The sequence below is a fragment of the Ranitomeya variabilis genome, chromosome 2 (assembly GCF_051348905.1).
Source record: "Ranitomeya variabilis isolate aRanVar5 chromosome 2, aRanVar5.hap1, whole genome shotgun sequence".
Classification (NCBI taxonomy): domain Eukaryota; kingdom Metazoa; phylum Chordata; class Amphibia; order Anura; family Dendrobatidae; genus Ranitomeya; species Ranitomeya variabilis.
The window spans coordinates 442,590,180-442,600,175 of record NC_135233.1 but is presented as its reverse complement, the minus strand read 5'-3'; positions in this window follow the sequence as shown (position 1 = coordinate 442,600,175).

Genomic DNA, 9,996 nt, shown 5'->3' with positions numbered 1-9,996 from the left:
TATCGGAGCAGCCTTTTAGGGTATGTGCACATGTTGCAGATTTGCCTGTGGAATTTTCTGTGCAGATTCTATCCTCTCTTGCCATAAAACGCAGGTGCAGATTTGATGCGTTTTTGATGCGTTTTTTTCATGCAGGTTTGTATGCGTTTTTTTAAGCTAAATAAAGATCTATCATTGAACAAAAAAAAGACTTGTGATGTAATTTCTGGTCCAACCCACACTCCATTACAGATAGATAGATAGATAGATAGATAGATAGATAGATAGATAGATAGATAGATAAATAGATATGGGATAAATAGATCTACAAAGAGATAGGGATAGATAGATAGACAGATACATATATGGATATAGATAGATAGATATATATTTCTATAGATATCTATCTATAGATATATTATCTATCTATAGATATTTATAGATGTATCTATAGATATATGTATCTGTCTATCTATAGATCTATATCTATAGATCTATCTATCTATCTATAGATCTATCTGTAGATAAATTTATCGATAGATCTATCTATAGATAGAAAAAAATCTGTGTTAGGCCGGGGTCACACTTTACGAGAAACTCACACAAGTCTCGCACCTCAATAACCAGCACTGCCGCCGGCGCTCGGACCGGAGCGTTCAGCTGCATAGAAATACATGCGGCCGCACACTCCTGTCCCGAATGCCGGGTATTGTGGTGCAAGTTTCTTGCAAGTGTGACCCCAGCCTTAAACAATTAACGTATATACTCGAGTATAAGCCGACCCGAGTATAAGCCAACCCCCTAATTTTGCCACAAAAAACTGGGAAAACTTATTGACTCGAGTATAAGCCTAGGGTGGAAAATGCAGCAGCTACCGGTTAACGTAAAAAATAAAAATAGATACCAATAAAAGTAAAATTAATTGAGACATCAGTAGGTTAAGTGTTTTTGAATATCCATATTGAATCAGGAGCCCCATATAATGCTCCATACAGTTCATGATGGGCCCCATAAGATGCTCCATATTAAAATATACCCCATATAATGCTGCACAAAGGTTAATAATGGCCCCATAAGATGCTCCATAGAAACATTTGCCCCATACAATGCTGCATAAAGGTTGATGGCCCCATAAGATGCTCCACACATTATGGCCCCATGAGATGCTCCATACATTATGGCCCCATGAGATGCTCCACACATTAGGGGCCCCATGAGATGCTCCACACATTATGCCCCATACGATGCTCCATACATTATGGCCCCATGAGATGCTCCACACATTATGGCCCCATAAGATGCTCCACACATTATGGCCCCATGAGATGCTCCACACATTAGGGGCCCCATGAGATGCTCCACACATTATGCCCCATACGATGCTCCATATATTGTGGCGCCATGAGATGCTCCACACATTATGCCCCATAAGATGCTCCTCATATATGCCCCATAAGATGCTCCTCATATATGCCCCATAAGATGCTCCATACATTTGCCCCATTTGCTGTTGCTGCCATTAAAATAAAAAAAATCACATACTCACCTCTCTTCGCTCAGGCCCCCGGCACTTGCGATAGTCACCTTCCACGTTCCATCGCTGCGCGCTGCTCTGTCTTCCATCCTCGGCACTGACTGTTCAGACAGAGGGCGGCGCGCACACTAATCGCATCATCGCGCCCTCTGACCTGTACAGTCACAGCCAGAGGACGGAAGACAGAGCAGCGCGCAGCGATGGAACGAGGAAGGTGACTATCGCGCAATGCTCCCCCTCCCCTGATATACTCACCTGCTCCTACCCCTGGAAGCGTCTCTCTGTCAGATGGTCTCCGGGAGCCGGCGGCATCTTCCTGTGTTCAGCGGTCACGTACCACTCATTAGAGTAATGAATATGCGTGCATGCAGGGACCGCGCAAGGAGCAGGTAAGTATATCACAGCCGCCGCTCCCCCTCACCCGCTGACCCCACACCGACACTGACTCGAGTTTAAGCCGAGAGGGTCACTTTCAGCCCCAAAAAGTGGGCTGAAAATCTCGGCTTATACTCGAGTATATACGGTATATCTGTTTAATTGTAAAAAAAAATGGGGAAAAAAATTGCGTGGGCTCCCGCGCAATTTTCAAGTCTAGAATGGGAAAGCCGGTGACTGAGGGCCGGTGTTTATCGCCTGGGAAGCGTGTAATAGCCATGGATCTTCCCAGGCTATGAATATCAGCCCGCTGCTGTCTGCGTAGCCTTTACTGGCTATTAAAATAGGGGGACCCCAAAAGAAAATGACGTGGGGTCCCCCTATAATTTATAGCCAGAAAGGCTACGCAGACATCTGCGGGCTGATATTCATAGCCTAGAGAGGAGCCATGGATATTGGCCCTCCCAACTACAAATACCAGCTCCCAGCCACCCCAGAAATTGCTCATCTGTAAGATGTGCCAGTCTCGGCACTTAGCCTCTCTCTTCCCACTGCCCTGTAGTGATGGCATATGAGGAAATAAGGGGTTACTGTCACCTTTGTATTGTAAAGTGACATCAAGCCTGGTAGTGGTTAGTAATGGAGAAGTGTCAATGAGATACCTATCCATTACTAATCCTATAGTAGTGAAAGAGTTACAAAAAAAAGACACAGCCAGAAAAAAGTATTCTTAATTTCACCATACTTACAACCACTCTTAATTGCCGAAGCCATGAATCACCTGCAAAAAATAAAAAATAATAAACCAACAGTATTGAATTAATAACGAGTGTCCCACGACGATCTCCCCTATAGAACAGTGACATCAGTAGATGTGACCTCTCTATAGGCCTTCAGTGACACACTGACAGGAGACAATGGCTCCTGCAGTGTTATCACTGAGGGTTCAATGAGCTCATTGCTATCACTTCACGGCACTGCTGCCTGAAAATTTTCCCATGCATCTGTGCCGCAAGTGACAGTATGAACTATACTGGACTAATGGCGACAGAGGGATACAGTGGGGAAGGATACCTTCCGTCATGGTATCCCGGAGCCCCTGGAGAGCGGTCGCATCTGCCGATGTGACAGCTCTGCACGGGAGATCATCGTGGGACACTCATTATTACATGGATTACATCGGATCAGGGAGTATACTGTTGGCTTATTATTTTAATATTTTTTACAGGTGATCGATGGCTTCAGCGACTAGGTGATTGGTGAGTATGTACTGTATGTTGTACGTACTGTCTCTACTGTATATATGTGTATATGTTTGTTTGTTTTTACACTTGAACACAGTAGCCGGATGATGGGACTATACTGTCCCATCATCCGGCTAGCTGTCACTGTAGCAGGCATAGCCAGATGGGACTAATAGTCCCAACGGACGATGCCTGCCTACACACAGACCCGCACACACACAGCCATGCACACACACCTACACAGAGCCCTGCAGACTCCCTCAGGGTATGTTTCCACGTTCAGGAAACGCTGCGTTTTTGACGCTGCGTTTTTCCGCAGCGTCAAAAACGCAGCGTCCAGATGTTACAGCATAGTGGAGGGGATTTGATGAAATCCCGACTCCACTATGCGTTAAAAAACGCATGCGTTTTTGCCGCGAAAACGCATGCGCGGTGCGTTTTTTCAAAACGCAGCATGTTGCTACAATGAGCAAAACACGCAGGTACACCGCAGGTGACCTGCCAGTGACCTCAGGTGCAGTTTTGGTCAGGACACATACCCTCACAGTCCCGCAGACCCCGACACAGACACACTCACACAGCCCCGCATACACTCACAAACACCTGCACACAGACACGCACATATTCTTCTCACACACACAGTCTCCGCCCACACTCTTCCCCCTCCCAATCTGCAGCGTTTCTCGCACGCAAATCCGCAGCAAAACCACAGATCCTGAGGTTTCGCTGCAGATTTGACTGAATCAATGTCAATGGGTGCAGAAACTCTGCAGACCTTCAAAAAGAATTGACATGGTCCTCTTTTGAATCTTCTGAGTTTTCAGTGCGGAATTTTCCGCACCATTAGCACAGCATTTTTTTCCCTATTGATTTACATTGTACTGTAAATCACTTGTGGATCTGCAGCGTTTCTGCGCGGAAAAAAACGATCCGCAGGAAATCTTCAACGTGTGCACATACCCTTAGACACTTCTTTGTTGACACTTCTGTGTTGGTGGGACTGCACTTTGATTGAAGCTGAACTGTGAAACTACTGGTTGTATTATGCCACAGTCCTCATGTGATGGGAGATTATTACGCATTGTATTTGTGCCGGCAGGCAACAGTTGTGCTGTGAAACACTGAGAATGAGTCATGGAATATACATTTCATGCTTTGTCCAATATACAAATTTGTGATTTCCATATTATGGTGATGTATTTCTTGCTCTTCTTGAAGGCACAAGATATTTTATATTTCATGAATTTGTAACCTGGCCCATATTGAAGAGAGCGGGTGGCTGAACAGTGCTGATTTCTGTCCTATAGTCACTGATATCCCTGGTATATTTGCACAGATTAAAGAAGAGAAGTTGTCCACTACAATAAACTTTTTTCTTTTTTTTTCATAAATCTTGCTATTATGTGCCACTGAAAACATCCTCTGTCTTTATTTTAGCAATATTACCTTTTATCATGCTGTAGCAGCACATCTTCAGTGCTGGATCCAGCTCTCATGGGGTTAATCGACAACTTCCTTTTTCCTGAGTTATTGTGCTCTAATACTACAAGTTCCATGATGCATTGCACTCGCCTGTAACTCTGCACCTGGCACACCCACTCCAAAACACACCCCAACCCCTCCCTCCTCTATCGTCAAAAATATTTGTGATGTCATTTCTGTCCAACCTCCTCTTTTACATTTGTCCAAACCACACTCCATTACACACGGATGGATAGATAGATAGATAGATAGATAGATAGATAGATAGATAGATAGATAGATAACAAATAGATAGATAGATGAATACATACAGATATATCTATATCTATTTCCATAGATATGTCCATATCCATGTTTCTAAACCCCTTCACACCTGGGGCTTTTTTGTTTTCGTTTAGCGCTCCCCTTCTTTGCAGAGCCATAATTTTTCCATCAATATGGCCATGTGAGGGCTTATTTTTTGTGGGACAAGTTCTACTTTTGAACGACACCATTGGTTTTACCATGTCGTGTAACAGAAAATGTGAAAAAAAGTCAAAGTGCAATGGAATTGCAAAAAAAGTGCAATCCCACACTTGTTTTTTGCTTGGCTTTTTTGCTAGGTTCACTAAATGCTAAGGCTGTGTGCACACGTTGCGGATTTGATTGCAGATCCGCAGCTTTTTTTGCCACACAGAATTGCATCAAATCCGCAGTGTAGTGCACAACCAATGTAAGTCTATGGGAGCCGCAGACTTGTTGTGCACATGCTGCGGAAAAAGCCGCACCGAAACGCAGCTTTTTTTTCCCGCAGCATGTCACTTCTTTTGTGCCGAACTGCAGCGTTTATGCACCCATAGATTTGCATTGAGTCGGGCACATCCGCAGCAAAACCGCAGATGTAAAAAAGATCTGCAGTTTAGATGCGGATGTGGGTTCGAGAAACGCTGCAGTTCGGGAGGAGGGAAGTGTGTGGGCGGTGACGGTGTGCGTGTATGTGTGTGCGGACAGGGTCTGCGGGCTGTTTGTATGTGTGCGGCGCTGTGCGGGGCTGTTCAGGTGTGTGCGGGGTCTGCGGGCTGTTCGGGTGTGTGCGGGACTGTTTGGATGTGTGCGGTGCTGTGCGGTACTGTTCGGGTGTGTGCGGGACTGTTCAGGTGTGTGCGGGGCTGTGCGGGGGGTCTTTTGGGGTGTGTGTGCAGGCATCATCCGATGGGACTACAAGTACGCAGCATCCAATCTGCAGCTAATTCGGATATAATCCGGACAGTGGACACACACCCTACACTATCCATACATCTATCAATAGATATATCTATCCAGATATATCTATAGATAGATATAGGAATAGATAGATGTATGCATCTATACATCTATCTATATATAGCTCTGTCTATCCATTTCATCTATCATCTATATGTCTATCTATCTGTGTGTAATTGTGTGTGTGTTGGACAAAAGTAAAAGAGGAGGTTGGACAGAAATGACATCACAAATTTTTTTTGTTGTTGTTCAATAATACATCTTTATTTAGCTTTCAAAAACGCATACAAAAACACACAAAAAACATGCCAAAACCGCAACAAAAACCGCACCAAGAACTGCATCAAAACCACACAAAAAACCCGCATCAAAACCGCGCAAAAAAAAAATGCAGAAAATTCTGCACCCAAATCTGCAACGTGTGCACACAGCATAAAACTGACCTGCCATTATGATTCTCCAGGTCATTACGAGTTCATAGACACCAAAAACGTCTAGGTTATTTTTTATCTAAGTGGTGAAAAAAAATTCCAAAGTTTGCTAAAAAGAAATAAAATAATTGCGCCATTTTCTGATACCTGTAGCGTCTATATTTTCTGAGATATCGTGTTGGGTGAGGGCTAATTTTTTGCGCGCCGAGCTGACGTTTTTAATGATACCACTTTTGTGCAGATACGTTTTTTTTGATCGCCCATTATTGCATTTTAATGCAGTGTCGCGGCGACCAAAAAAACATAATTTTGTCTTTTGATTTTTTTTTTCTCGCTATGTCGTTTAGCGATCATGTACATTTTTTTTTGTTGTATTGAAAACAGCTGACATGTTGCGGCTTTGAAGTGGGCTCACCGCCGAAGACCACCTCAAAGTGGGGGGATACTGCCAGCTGACGTACTATTCCGTCAGCTGACAGAAAGGGGTTAATGAACAATATGTTTCAGTTAAAAAAAAAAAAAATGGCGTGGGCTCCCGCGAAATTTTCTGCGCCAGAGGGGGAAAGCTAATCAATAATACAAAACCGGGCACTCAACTTAATGGTGAGAAGAAATAACAGATTTATTGTGTTCCAAATCCAACAAACGTTTCGGTCTCACAACGGGACCTTCATCAGTAACGTAATTTGGGATAATGTTGGGAAAAAGTGACTATATGACCTGTCAGGAGAGTAAGTCAATATAGTGCAGAATGCCCAATAGAGGGAGAGAGGTTTTAGCCTATATGCAGGCTGTCATCGCGGCGTCCACCGCTGTAACCCCGACCTTACAGCGGTGGACGCCGCGATGACAGCCTGCATATAGGCTAAAACCTCTCTCCCTCTATTGGGCATTCTGCACTATATTGACTTACTCTCCTGACAGGTCATATAGTCACTTTTTCCCAACATTATCCCAAATTACGTTACTGATGAAGGTCCCGTTGTGAGACCGAAACGTTTGTTGGATTTGGGACACAATAAATCTGTTATTTCTTCTCACCATTAAGTTGAGTGCCGTGTTTTGTATTATTGATTGACTACGGTTTGGGAACCTACCCGTGCACCAAATTTGGTTGTGCACATGTTAATCTAACCAGAGGGGGAAAGCCGACGGCCAGGGGCCAATATTTGTAGCCTGCTATGAATATCAGCCCTATTAAAATAGGGGGACCCCTCAAAAAAAAATGACGTGGGGTCCCCCTATATTTTATAGCCAGAAAGGCTACGCAGACAGCTGCGGGCTGATATTCATAGCCTAGAGAGGGGCCATGGATATTGGTCCCCCCCCCGGCTTCAAATGCCAGTCCGCAGCCGCCCCAGAAATGGCACATCTGTGAGATGCGCCAATTCCGGCACTTGGCCCCTCTCTTCCCACTCCCGTGTAGCGGTGGGATATGGGGTAATAAGGGGTTAATGTCACCTTGCTATTGTAAGGTGACATTAAGCCGGGTTAATAACGGAGAGGCGTCAATAAGACGCCCATCCATTATTAATCCAATAGTAAAAAAGGGTTAATAAAACACACACACATTAGGAAAAAAGTATTTTATTATTCTTCATTTAACCATACTTACCATACTTCAGCGCCTGCAAAAAAACGAAAAATAATAAACCGTATACTACCTGTCCGCCGTAGTCCAATTAATAACGAGTGTCCCACGACGATCTTCCCTATAGAACAGTGACATCAGGTGATGTCACTGCTCTATAGGACCCTCAGTGACACACTGACAGGAGACAATGGCTCCTGCAGTGCATCACTGAGAGGTTACTAAAGTTCACTGGTCTCACTTTATGGCAAAAAGCTGCGTGGGAACTTTCTCACACAGCAATGCCAAATGTGAGACTAGGGACTATTTTCTCACAGGGGCGTAGGAATACATTGTGGGGAATACATTGTGGAAGGATACCTTCCTCCCCTCATTGTCTCATTGTGTTCTTGGAGCCCCTGGAGAGTGGTTGCATCAGCTGATGCTCCTGCTCTCCATGGGAGATCGTCGAGGGACACTCGTTTTAATTGGATTTCTGCGGATCAGTGAGTATAGTGTTTGTTTATTATTTTAATATTTTTTACAGATGACAATGGCTTCGGGGATCAAAGTGACAAGTGATGGTGAGTATGTACTCTATGTTATATGCACTGTATGTCTGTATGTATGTATGTACTGTATGTATGTACTGTATGTGGCATGTCGCATGATGTCACATGTTGCATGTCGTCGCATGGTGCATGTTGTCGCATGTTGCATGTCGTCGCATGTTGTCAAATGTAGCATGCTGCATGTCACATGTCGCATGCTGCATGTCGCATGATGTCACATGTTGCATGTCGCATGATGTCACATGTTGCATGTCGCATGGTGCATGTCGCATGATGTCACATGTTTCATGTCGTCGCATGGTGCATGTCGCCGCATGTCGCATGGTGCATGTTGCCGCATGTTGTCACATGGAGCATGCTGCATGTGGCATGTCGCATGTCACATGTCGCATGATGTCACATGTTGCATGGCGCATGTCGTCGCATGGCGCATGTCGTCGCATGCTGCATGGTGAATGGCGCATGTTGTCGCATGCTACATGTTGCATGTTGTCGCATGGTGCATGTTGTCGCATGCTGCATGTCATCGCATGCTGCATGTCGCATGTCACATTTCGCATGCTGCATGTCGTCGCATGGTGCATGTCGCATGTTGTCATATGTCGTATGCTGCATGTCACATGTTGTCACATGGTGCATGTCGCATGATGTCACATGTTGCATGTCGTCGCATGGCGCATGTCGTCGCATGGTGCATGTCATCGCATGCTGCATGTCGTCGCATGGTGCATGTCATCGCATGTCGCATGCTGCATGTCGTCGCATGTCGCATGTTCTGTATGTGTGTTCTATGTATGTATGTACTGTATATGTGTGTTTTGTTTTTGTTTTTACATTCAACACATTAGCCGGATGATGGGCTACTACTGTCCCATCATTGGCTAATGTGTCACTCACTGTCACTGTAGCAGGCAGAGCCCGATGGGACTTGTAGTCCCATCGGATGATGCCTGCACACAGAGACAACGCCACCTGTTGTGAATTCCGTTCTCGGACTCCCTCCTGTGGTCATGAATGGTACTTTGGTTAGTTCTGCTCTTGGACTCCCTCTGGTGGCTTTGAGCGGAACTGCTGGTCACTGAGGTTGGCTTTGTCAGCTGCTCTCGTTTATTGCTATGTTGGCTTCCCTATTTAACTCCACTCAGATCGTTACTTCATGCCAGCTGTCAATGTTTCAGTATTGGTTCAGATCTCTCTTGGACTTCTCTGAGGACCTGTCTACTCCAGCAGAAGCTAAGTCTTTGCTAGTTCATTTGTTGTTACTGCTTCCTGAATATATTTCTTAGTACTGCCAATTTCTAGTCCAGCTTGCTATCATGATATTCCCTTGCTAGCTGGAAGCTCTGGGGTGCAGAGTGGCACCTCCACACCGTGAGTCGGTGTGGGGAGTATTTTTGCTTACTCTGTGTGGTTTTTTGTAGTCTTTTTGTGCTGACCGCATAGTTCCCTTTTCTATCCTCTGACTATTTAGTGAAGTCTGGCCTCCTCTGCTAAAACCTGTTTCATTCCTGTGTTTGTGACTTTCCTCTTAACTCACAGTCAATATATGTGGGGGGCTGCCTTTACC